The following is a 10,161-nucleotide window of genomic DNA, read 5'->3' on the forward strand; positions in this document are numbered from 1 at the left end:
CCTGTCCTGGCTCTTATTTCTTGTGAATATATACCAAGTAGAGGGATTGATGGGTTATACAATATTTCCAATTTTCTGAGGAAGCACCGTACCTTTTTCTACAGTAGTTGAACCATTTTACAGTCCCACCAGCTATGTAGGAGTGTCCCAGTTTCTCTACACTCTCACCAGTATTTGTTGTTTTCTGGTTTTTTTTTTTTTATCTTCGCTATTAATACTAGTGTAAGATATTATCTCCTTGTTGTTTTGATTTGCATCTCTCTAATGGCTAATGGAGTCCTGGTATGGCACTGTGGTTTAATGCACCAGACTGCAAAGCCATTTGAACTGCAAGGTCAGCGGTTCAAACTCACCAGCTGCTCCTTGGAAACCCTATACAGGGTCACTATGGGTTGAAATCAACTCAATGGCACTTGACAACTACAACAATGGCTAATGATCATGAACGTTTCTTCATATGTTTGTTGGCTGCCGGAATGTCTTCCTTGGTGAAGTGTCTATTCATGTCCTGTGCCCATTTAAAAATTTTAATTCGGTTATTTGTCTCTTCTTTTTTTTCTTTTTTTTTGGGGGCGGGGGATAGAGTTATTGTTTTGTATAAGTTTTTGATTAGTCCCTTGTCTGATACGTTGTTGCAAAAAAAAAAAAAAAAATTCACCATCTGTGAGCTAACTTTTTCTCTTTTGGCAGTATCTTTTGATGCACACATGTCTAATTTTTAGGAGGTCCAAGTCTTCTATTTTGTCTTCTATTGTTTGTATTCTTATAATGTTTGACAGTGTATTTATTTATGTCACATATTACAGGCCCTAAGTTTTTCCCTATTTTTTCATTGATGATCTTTACAGTTCTAGGTTTTACATTTAGGTCTTTAATACATATTGAGCTTGTTTTTGCATATGGTGTGAGGTATGGGTCTTGTTTCATTCTTCTGCAAATGGGTTTAAAGTTTTGCCAGCACCATTGGTTGAAGAGACTATTTCTTCACCATTTAATGTGTTTTGTCCCTTTGACAAAAATCAGCTGACTCTATGTGGATGGATTTTGTTCTGGGTCCTGAATTATTTTCCATTCATCTATGTATCTTTCATTGTACCAGACTGTTTTGAGCACTACAACAGCTTAGTACAATTTGAGGTCAGGGATTGAAAGGTCTCCACTCTTTTAAAGCAGTGTTTTGCTTATGTGAGGTCTTTTTCCTTTCTGTATAAAGTTTGTGATTAGTTTTTTATCTTTGAAGAATGATGTTGAATCTATTGGAATTATATTATATCCATAGATCGCTTTAGGTAGTGTTGATGTTTTCTCAGTGTTGTCTTCCTATCCATAAGCATGATATTATCTTCCTTTTTTGTGAGTCTCTTGGTTTCTTGTACTAATGCATTGTAGTTTTCTTTGTATATGTCTTTTGTTTCTATGATTACCTTTATTATTCCTAAGTATTTTATCTTGTTGGTGGCTGTTGTAAATGATATTGCTTTCCTAATTTCCTTTTCAGGGTTGTCTTTATTAGTGTATATTGACCTTGTACCCTGCCACTTTGCTGAATCTTCCAAGAATGTTTTTTGATAATTCATTGGGATTTTATATGTATAGGATCATATCATCTGAAAATAGAGATAGTTTTACTTTTTCTTTGCCAGTTTGGTTGCTTTTCATTTCCCTTTCTTGCCTTATTGCTCTGGTTAAGACTTTCAGCACAATATTGAATAGGAGTGATGAAAAGGGCATCCTTGTCTGGTTCTTGTTCTCAAAGGATGGCTTTCAGTCTCTCTCCATTGAGAGTAGTATTGGCTGTTGGATTTGTATATATGCCCTTAATTATGCTAAGGAATTTCCTTCTTATTCCTCCTTTGTTGAGTATTTTTATCAGGAACGGATGTTCTATTTTGTGAAATGCTTTTTTCTTCATCAATCTATAAGATCATATGATTCTTTTCCTTTGTTTTATTTATGTAGTACAATATATTGACTGTTTTCTAATACTAATCCATCCATTCGCTAGAATTTTTTTGAGAAATAAAATGTTTTACTGTTGTTGTTGTTGTTGTCAAGTGTTCTTGAGCTGTTTCTGCCTCCTAACAAACCTTTATAGGCTTCTCAGGAGCCACTAGTGAGCTTGAACTGTCAACCTTGTGGTTAGCAGCCTATACTTATATAAAGAGCCATACTAGATTTGTTGTTGTTAAGTGCTGTCCAATCGGTTCTGACTCATAGTGACCCTGTGTAAGGTTTCCAAGGAGCAGATGGTGAGTTTGAATCACTGATCTTTTGGTTCAAACCAACTTTTAGGTTTAGTACTTTATCCCACAGCACCACACATGGAATTAAATAGCACCTGGGAATTCCTGGGTGATGCAAATGGTTAGGGTCTTGAGTACTAACTGAAAGAATGGCAGCTCAAACTCAATTAAAAAAAACTATGAAGAAAGGCTTAAGAATCCATTTTCAAAAGTCAGAGCACTGGAAATTCTGTGCAGCACAATCTTACTCTGTGATACTTGTGGTTTGTTTATTTGTTTTTAAGAGACAATGCCATAACTCATGTACAGTATCAGGTACATAGTCTTCACTAATTCATATTAGTATTTTGTTGTTATTTTATTTTAGACCTGTTTGTAAAGCTTAATAATTTATGTATGTTCCCTACATTAGGTACCAAGCATGATACTTAAAATAATTCAAAATAATATGGGCTTGAAAACTATAGCTATGCCTGTTTGAAATAGACAATTAAAGTTTAGCAATAAATTCATTTAAATTGTCTTTACATTTGAGAACAACAATTGTGTACTAATACTAACAGGTTGTTATGAAATTAACAAAGTGCCTATGATACAGAATCTTTTATTTGGGGTATATGTTCATTACAAAAGGAATGGTAGGAATGTTAAATTGTAGGTTTAATTTTGCTTTTCTTTTAAATCTTTTCAACACACAAGCTCCCAAGGTTTTCATCCACATATAGTCACACAAAAAGATTCCTGTCAGATTAATTAGAGCAATCTATTATTTCCACTCAAGAAAACCAAATCTCATAGAAGTTGAGTTGCTTTAAGTTAACACAGTTAGCTTAATAATATACGTACATCTTGTTCTTGCACACAAAATATTTGTTGTTGAGTGTTATTAAGTTTATTCTGACTCACAGCAACCCTGTATAGGTTTCCAAGGAGCAGCTGGTGTTTTATGAACTGCCAATTTTGTGGTTCACACACAGGTCAGTGCTGATCCTACAGCGCCACACCAGGATGCCCTCATAAAATATACACTTTTATAAAATATAAGAAAAGCCTGGTTAAAAATAAAGATAGGATGATGTTAAATCATTCCATGAGGGCAGGTGCATTGTTCTAGCACAGTGCTAGAAGGAAGATCTGTCTTGGTTTTCTAGGAGCAGTGCAAATGTTATTGTTATGTGCCATGGAGTCAGTTCCAACTCATAGCGACCCTGTACAGGGTTTCTGAGGCTGTATATCTTTACAGGAGCAGAACGCCTCATCTTTCTCTCACGGAACAGCTGGTAGTTTCAAACTGCTGACTCTGAGGTTCACAGCCTGATTCGTAACCACTACACTACCAGAGCTCCTTAGCTGTGCAAATAGGAGGGGAAAAGTCAGGTTATCTTAATTGCAGCATCCATAGCTAAAAAGAGATCAGTCACCCAGGTTAAAATGGAATATCCTAGCACTAAGGCTTGAAGTAAGTTTCTCCTTTGGATCCTGACTTAGAGAATATTATAAAATGTAATGAATGGCAAACATCCTTAAAGAGATTATTATTGTTGTTGTTAAGTGCCCTTGAGTTGGTTCTAACTCATATAGTGACCATATATAGCATTTCCATGGATTGGTTGGTGGCTTTGAACTGCCAACCTTGTGGTTAGCAGTTTAGTGCTTATTCTTTAGTGCCACACCAAGAGCTTTTAAAGAGATGAGGAAATTAACACTATTCTAATTTTCAAACAGGTATGAAAATTAAAGTGATTAGAATAATAATTTTCATACCTTTGTTTCTGTTTATTTCCTTATTGTGTGCTGTAGTTTAATTCTTAGGCAAAGCAATTCCATACAGGTATTAAAAATGTAGTCCCAATGCACTGTCCTTTGTTTGTTAATGTCAATACAAGGATACTTTCAGAGCATCTAGATTAGGATTGTTGTTGTTTTTAAGTACTGTCGAGTTGGTTCCAACCCATAGCAACCCTATATAGGGTTTCCAAGAAGTGCCTGGTGGGTTTGAACCACTGACCTTTCCATTCAAACTGACCTTAAGGTCTAGCACATTATCCTGCAGCACCATGCCAAGACTCCAGATTAAGGTTGGCCTGTATGAAATAGATATTCCAGCACTACCTTCTATGAGTCAGAACTGTTTCTACAGCACCTAGCCAAAACCTTCTTTGCCCATGACCGACATGCCTGATCCTATTTCCTATTGCATCTATAATCAGTCTCAGAATGCTTCTCATCACACAAGACGATAAGCAGGGTCTATATATGAAGCCTATTTGCTACCCTAGCTCTAGAAAGGTGGGGAGGCTGCAAATCCATATAAGCATTATAAATAATGTTATTCTTCACTGTGTTACTAATAGGAATCAACTGAGTCATCTTGAATTTGATGTTAAAATCACTGTCAAGAACTGAATAGTAGCTCTTTCATATTTCTATTGAGTGAATAGTGAATCAAGCTGAGGATCCACTTGGGATGCAGTAACAAAGGCTGAGGCACCTACTGAGGACATAACTTAAGAAAAGTGCTAGAAGATCCTGGTTAGAGAAGACGGAATCCGAAGTTCATTTCCTGTTTCCTCTTTCTTCAGTATATGCTATAATGATAACAGAGAGAAAATACCATTTTAAAATGAAATAACTAAGTGATCAGCTCAAGAGACATGTGATTATGGAATATTTTGTCTTTCAGATTAACCATTCTTCCAGGGAAGTCTCAATATGAATACATTTAATTGAAGGGGGTTTAATTCATGCCCCAAATACCAATTCTGTAGCAGTGAAATACCAACAATCATTGATCAAAGGTTGGTTCAACACTATAACATTTTAAAGGACACAAAATGGAATTCCATTACATTTTTGGGTGAAGTCCTTTGAATGACATCTCAAACCAAATGACATTTCACTCTGCACAAACATTTAGGAAACTAATTACATATATTTCCTCCTTTGCCCTCAGTTAAAAGATTAAGTCTGGCAGTAAACTGTGAGTGATTTCAAACCAGTGTGTTCTTAAACAACACAATTTTAAAACACTGTTTTAGAAAATCCAGATCTTAAGTATTTTGGAATTATTTCTAAGTTTTTACTAAATATTATGACATGAAGTGTTTTTATGTTTGCTATTCAGTAGAGAAAGTATGTTTTCTTACAGCTTAGTATTATCAAGTGTTAGTACAATTTATTTTTGAATAAAATTTTCAGAGAAATGGAACATCAGCTTATTCCATTTTAGAGAATAATATTCTGCTTGATTTACTCTCAGTAAATTTTAGTGTATCTTGTTTGAGTAGAAGTTGGGGGGAAAGTGATAGTGAATTTTTAAAAGGAAACATACACTGTGGTTTCAGTCTTCTCTTCCTTCCCTTTAATAAGAACATATTTCTTTTTTCTAAATTAGTTGACAAAGGATCTTATGACAATGCTAAGTTTTAGTATGGAAAATGAGAAGTTTTAATATAGTGTGTGAGCTGATTTTCTATGTTGTTATTGTTAAGTGCTGTCGAGTCAATTCCAACCCATAGCAACCCTGTGTAAGGTTTCCAAGGAGCAGCTGGTGAGCTTGAACCACCAACCTTGCAGTTCAAACGACTTTGCAGTCTGACGCATTAGCCCACAATGCCACACCAGGACTCCTGATTTGCTATACCAGGGATATAATCACTTTTGGTAATACATAATAAAGGATTGTGACTTCCATTGCCCTTCATATATGTTACCTTGCATTGCCAATGAATAACAAGCATATACTTTTCATTTTATATTTAGAAATATATTTTCTTCTTTCATATTTTCAGTTTCTCCGCCATTTATGGGATGAGTATCATAATACAAGCAGTCCTGGTGGTGCATTGATTAAGTGCTCAACTGCTAACCAGAAAGTGGGCAGTTTGAACCACCAGCTGCTTGGCAGGAGAAATATGTGGTAGTTGGCCTCCATAAAGATTTACAACCTTGGAAACTATGGTTCTATTGTCCCCTGTAGAGTCACTATGGGTTGGAGCATAAGTTGACAGCAATGATTGATTTTTGGCATCATACTACATGGTTACGAGCCAAGACCTGTAACATTTCTGGTCCCTTCAGTTCAGTTATAGGTTATTCTGGAAGTTTCAGAATAATTTAAAGAATTTTTTCTAAAACCTCATTCTACTGCTGACCAGCTAAGCAGTCAGTAGTTGGAACCCACTAGCCATTCTTCAGGAAAAAGCAGTGGCAGCCTGCTTCCATAAAGATTAAAGTCTTGGCAATCCTCTAGTGGAGTTTTACTCTGTCCTCTTGGGTTGATATGAACTTGAATAGACTCTACTGCAATGGGTGTTGTTGTTGGTAGTTACCATTGAGTCAGTTCCAATCAGAGTGACATTATGCACAATAGAACAAAATATTGCCAGGGCCTGTGCCATCCTCACAATCGTTGTTAAGCTTGAGCCCAGTGGTACTGCCACTGTGCCAGTCCATCTCACTGGGGGGTCTTCCTCTTTTTCACAGACCCACCACTTTACCAAGCATGATGTCCTTCTCCAGACACTGGGCCCCCCGATAACATGTCTGAAGTATGAGAGATGAAGTGTCAACATCCTGGCTTCTTAGGAGCAGTCTGGCTTTACTTCTTCCAACACAGATTTGTTTATTCTTTGAGCCGTCCACTTTTTTTTTTTTAATGAGAAAAAAATTTCTTTATGAAAATCTTAATCAGTACAAAACTCAAAAGCGCCACATAGGTGAAACAAAGGTGGATATATGCTAAGCAACTCTAGTCCTTTCCATAAATTGAATAAGATGCTAGTTCTACAAAGCATAGTAATTCTTAAAGCAACAATCTTCAAATTTCCATATGGCCCTATACCTTTTTCTTAACATAAGCAAGGCTACAATTAGGTAGAGTGTTAAGAATATAAGAAGTGATTCATGGCAGTTATATGAACTGATTTTATATGCACTTAGACAAAGGCACTTATATAAACTGAAACAAAAAACATTTTTTCACATGGGTAAAATATTGACGTTATAACCAAACCATATGACCCAGAATTTTATTACTGGATTCTCTATATTAGACATTGAAGATATGACCTTTTCATCCCAGCTCCCCTATTCTTGACTTGTTATTTTCAGCTTTATACTGATAGAATCTTTATAGAGATACAGTAGGTAGAGACCACAGACACTACATATAAACACAGGAGTAGAAAGAGTTCTTGATGAAAGTGAGGACAACATAAAAATATTTACAGAAGCAAAGTCAAAATGGTTTAGAATAACAGAATATTAAGAAATCATTCATCTGCTCTTAAAGCCTCTTCGAGCTCCCCGAACCTTTGCTTTCTTCCCCTTTCATCCTTGCTCATGTTTCTTCTGTTGCTCTTCCCTTGTCTGGAGATGAGGTTGTTTGTAAGTTTTCTTATAGAAACTCCTTTTACTTACACGTTTGTTCATTCATGGCATTATTTTCTTTAGATTGCCCCCATATTTTCAGCTTCCGTTTGTGTGGCTCATAGGTGAGGGGACGAAACAAACTTACTTTGAGATCAAACACTGGTTTCTTTTTGGAGACAGGAGTCTGCACTACCTCTGCCTTCAGCTTGAAGGGGGTAATAGCAGCAGAATCAGCCTTGGCAGCCTTTAACTTTTGTGTTCCAAGCACAGTCAGGCCTTTTGGGGTACTCCTAGATACATTCGCATGTGGAGACTTTCTGGCTGGAGTCTTGGTCAGTGAGCGTTTATGCTCATTATCTTCAGTAGCAGCTGAAAACCTGACATTCATTTCTGTTGCCAAGAATGTGGAGACTTGACTGACCGCTTTGTAAACAAGATGCTCAGACTTGTGGTGCCCTGAGATTGACGTTGGGCAAGCTACAGAGGTCCTTTTGAGCGGAACTAGAGTCGCTACCAGAGTCAAGGGGAACAGGCTGCGTCTTCAATCATTAAATGAATTGCTGTTCTCTTCTAAACATTTCCTTTTTCTCATAACATGTTGATCAATGGTCCACAGTTCTTTAAAATGAGCCGCATGACGCGTCTTAAAATTTAGAATAGTGCTTCCAGTTTAAAAAAAAAAAATTTTCCAGCTTTTGAAAATCTATTTTTAAAATGAGACCTCTTTCTTTCGGAAGGTATCTTTGAATCTTCATTACCATTTATTCTGCTTCTTTCCGTGGAAACAGAATTCTCATCAACTTGGCTCTCATGTGATTGAGAAGGAACTTCTGTAGCAGTTTTGGGATCCTGGTTTTCCTGCTGCTCCCGATTCTGAAATTCAGTGGGATCACTACGTTTCTATTCTGAATGACACTCTGGGAGTCAGGGTTCCCTTCAATTGCCTTGTGCCTTCTCTGTGTTTTGGTGGCGTGGCTGACCATTTTCCTCTCTGTTTGTTCCTGATGTCTATTTTGTATCCCGCTCTCATCACAAGAGGATAAAGAAGTTTGACTTTCAGCCTGATTCTCAGTTTCTTTTCTTACTTCCTGTTGAAGGTGAGCTTTCAAGGCTTTTAACAACCTATCAGCCCTCAGGTTAGCCCAGAGGCCCAGGCTCTTGGCCACGTTCTGCAGGTCACAATACTTGAAGGTGTCCAAGATTTCCAGAGAGTGGACGGTCATCATGACTAGCAATCCAGGTGACCACATAGACCTGGGTCCATGATTCTCCCAACACCTTTCAAAACTCTGGTGCCTTATTCATTGTCCAACTTTCACATGCATATTAGGCTATAGAAAATACAATGGCTTAGGTCAGGCACACCTTAGTCCTCAAACTGGCATCTTAGTTCTTTAAAGAGGTCTTGTGCAGCAGATTGGCCTAATGTAATAATACATCCTTTGATTTCTTGATCATTGTTTCTGTAAGTGTTAATAGTGGATCCAAGCAAAAGTAAGTATTTGACACCTTCAATCTTTCTCCTTTAGCATGATGATATTTATTGCTCCGATGGTGAGAACTTTTGTTTTCTTTACATTGAGGTGCAAACCATACTGAAGGCTGTGGTCTTTGAACTTCATCAGCAAGCATTTTAAGTTCTCTTTGCTTTCAGCAAGCAAGGTTGTATCATCTCTGCACATCCGTAATTGTTCTTCCAATCCTGATGCTGTGTTCTTCATATAATCCACTTTCTTGGATTAGTTGCTCAGTATACAGACTGAATAAATATGGTGAAAGAATACAACCCTGAAGCACACCTTTCTTGATTTTAAATCATTCAGTGTCCTCATGTTCTGTTTGAATAGTTGCCTCTTGGTCTATGTACACAATTAAGTGTTTCCTAGTATTCATTCTCTGCAAAGTTGTCCATAGCTTGTCATGATCCACACAGTCAAAAGCCATTGCATAGTCAATACAGCAAAGGCAAACATGTTTCTGGTATTCTTTGCTTTCAGTCAAAATCCTCACACACACACATATACACACACCACACTGTGGCTTTAACATGACAACTTGGCTACAGGCAGAATTTGGGGATCACTGTATTTTCCTTTCAAAGGTGTTTTTGCTGCTTAATTTGTCTCCTAGAAAGTTGTGGGCAATTTTCTAGAGGACCCTCAGTTGGGTTTTTATCCTTAAGAACAAAATTTTCCATCTGAATGCTTATGGGATTATAATTATTATTATTACTTTTGCCATCATGATATATTCCTCTTTTTATTGATATTGTAAATATATAATAAAAATACTATCCATACTCTCAAATTTCAGACAGCTTTTTAACTGAGATTGGGAAATTTCTTATGTGTTATTTCGTAAACTATCTCGTATGGACTAACTCTTCTAGACTTCTCTTTTCTAAGCTTCCATTAAGTAAAGTTTGAGTATCCAGACTTTTTTATTTGCTCTCTCTTTGTATTATGCTTAAGGAGTCCTGGTGGTACTATGTATTAAGCATTGGCCTGCTAAACACAAAATCAATAGTTCAAAGTAGTGTAGTGGT

The 10,161-nt window shown here is 36.8% G+C and overlaps 1 protein-coding gene and 1 pseudogene across 1 annotated transcript in view; one reads left to right on the top strand and one right to left on the bottom strand.

Moving 5' to 3' along the window:
• The window catches only part of GPR158 (G protein-coupled receptor 158), a 637,652-nt gene that overhangs the window by 325,259 nt on the left and 302,232 nt on the right, over window positions 1–10,161 (top strand). The gene's annotated exons all lie outside the window — the stretch shown is intronic.
• Window positions 7,521–8,839, bottom strand: LOC102813490 (annotated as a pseudogene).

This window comes from Chrysochloris asiatica, unplaced genomic scaffold (genome assembly GCF_000296735.1).
Source record: "Chrysochloris asiatica unplaced genomic scaffold, ChrAsi1.0 scaffold00172, whole genome shotgun sequence".
NCBI lineage: Eukaryota > Metazoa > Chordata > Mammalia > Afrosoricida > Chrysochloridae > Chrysochloris > Chrysochloris asiatica.